Consider the following 2500-nt stretch of genomic DNA (forward strand, 5'->3'; position numbering starts at 1 on the left):
TTAACTTACTCTGGAAGAAAAATAAAGGCTTGGTCACCAGTTTGTGAACTGATTTTTAATTCCTGCATATGAGTTGATTCATAATTTTATTATAAAAATATACATTTATTTACTGAGTTTCCATAAAAGCTTATAACTTTTACATCTATATTTAGGAGTAAAATCGATTAGTATCACATTACCAGTAAAAAAATATATAGGGATAAAAAGAAGATGAAAAATAATAATAAAAAAACTGACGGGCAAACATAAATAAAAGAATAGCACGTTAGAAATAATTAAAACTGTTACCTCTCCTAAACTTAAGATAGCTGTTATTTATAAAGGTGTCACAAAGACTTTCACTTTCTTTTAACAAATGGAATGAGAGACCTTGGGTGCTGGTCCACGTGACAGCAGATGACAGTCTATGAAATTTGTGACAAGTCGGATGTCTTGAAAGCCGATCGCATTTAAGCTCCTATCTTGCTTATGACGTGCCAGTGAATTTGTATTGTAGTCTCTAATATGAGGTGAGAAGCATCAGCTTCGGCTAATCACGAATAGCCTAAATGACATCGGCTAGGATAGTTCCCATCAGCACCTATCAGAAATGGTGATTCTAATTCGTGAAGTCTGGCCAGTAAATGTGACAGCAGAGGTTCAATAAAGAATTAATGTTTATGCAAGGCAGGATATATATATATATATATATATATATATATATATATATATATATATATATATATATATATATATATAAAATTCCAAAGAGAGCGGAATCTTAATTACCATTATCTATAAATGCTGGTGAAATTCAGACAGCAAAATATATGACGTAAATGATGAAATGATAATAAGAAGCCTTACAAAACATACATAATTTTTTGTTAAGATTGAAACGGTAAGCTTCAAATGTTGCAGAAAAAATATTATTACAATCAAAAGTAGAGCGTACCATTGCTCAATGCCTAGAATCGTTAAATCGCATATTAACCACTGGTGCACAGTAACTTATGGAATGGGAGACTGGCACTCAATCTGCTGCTCAGTAAAGTTTTAGATTTGCTAATTTTAAAACTCCCATCCATCTATTATACTGCAAACCGATTAATTTAAGTTTCTGATAAATCCATATTAAAGATAAGCAAAAAAAAAAAAAAAAACCGACCAAGAACACTACCCTGTGGAACGCCAGGTATGGTAAATCTTTGTTCTTGAAAACCATCACCAACAGCAGTCTCTGCTGTTAGTCATTTACTAAAACTGCTTGAATCAAGTGTATAGCTTAGCAGCCAAGATCTACAAATCTATGTATGAGTCTCATTCCTGAACAAGAAAAAGACTGCTCAACGTCAGGAGTCATACTTGTCTATTGTCGAAGGTGTCATAGTTATGACTGGTTGAATAAGAAAGACATTACAAGGGTTTCATTGTTTCCTATAACAATACTGGCTTTCAGAAAGCATGTTTATAGACTTGAGAGCTTCAAAATAAATTTCTAAACAAAGTTTAGATAGTACTGGTACGACTGATATTGGATTAGGATTATGTTAAACGAGATTTACACTACCTGGAATAATATCGCTTTTTATTTTAGTTTTACCCTAATGGATCATCCTAAAATTAAACTGGCAATGAACATTTTGATATCCTTTTTACCTACTGTCTAAGGTTACCACGAGTTTTGTAATAATCATTGAGGATCATTTACTAAAAGCTGTTTCAACAAAGGCCTACTTATACAGATTCCCAACATTAGCTAATGAACGAGTGACGGCGGAGGCATTAGATAAAAAAATGCAGGATTTTATTTTGGTACAACAAAGATAATATTAAGTTATTTTCTGCAGATCTGGTTTCAGATCACTTTTGCAACTGCTTTGTTAATACTGTAACCCCTCTTCTTTTACAGCGACCGTATGCTGGGGATACATTACAGTATATACGTCTGTATGAAATGGAATGTGCTTTGAATTCCATTCATAGTAAATCAAAAGTAAGATTCCGAAAGTTAGAGAAGGCCGGGAAAACTATCCCACAAATGGTACGAAGGAGAAATAGACTTTCCGCAAAACAATTATCATATTATTTCTCGTCCTTGAAATTCCCTAAATTCAGAAACGAATTTCATAAAATTTCTTTTAAACTTATGTATTCATAACAAATATATTCTGAATTAATTAAAATTCTCAAGATATATGACGGAATAGTGTTATCCCTATCTCATAACAATAAGCGTAGTGTGTCGTTCCCCAAGTAAACAATGAGGTACGAGTAATTCTTATTTTGGGCAAGAGATAGATGAGTGTCAAACACTTCCTTTTCCCCTTCCAGATGTGTGTGGTGGTGGGGGGGAGGGAGTTGGGAATCAAACTTCTGTGCAGCTGGAAGAGCTTTGAAAACATTTCTTAAGAAATCCCCTGCAGTGAGTTAAAAATATTTCCTTGTAATTATCTCCACGGGGAGTTTCAATGATACAAAAAAGAAAGAAAAAGAAAAAGTCTCCTGCTGACCTATA

General features: G+C 33.3%; 1 protein-coding gene across 1 annotated transcript in view; it reads left to right on the plus strand.

The window, feature by feature from the left end:
- The window catches only part of LOC135218249 (neuropeptide-like protein 31), a 5314-nt gene extending 5272 nt beyond the window's left edge, over positions 1-42 (plus strand). Inside the window, exon 2 of the mRNA XM_064254412.1 lies at positions 1-42. This exon is cut by the window's left edge and continues 540 nt beyond it. The gene's annotated coding sequence lies outside the window, so the exon portion shown is untranslated.
- Positions 43-2500: the final 2458 nt, after the last annotated feature.

Source organism: Macrobrachium nipponense, chromosome 9, assembly GCF_015104395.2.
Source record: "Macrobrachium nipponense isolate FS-2020 chromosome 9, ASM1510439v2, whole genome shotgun sequence".
NCBI lineage: Eukaryota > Metazoa > Arthropoda > Malacostraca > Decapoda > Palaemonidae > Macrobrachium > Macrobrachium nipponense.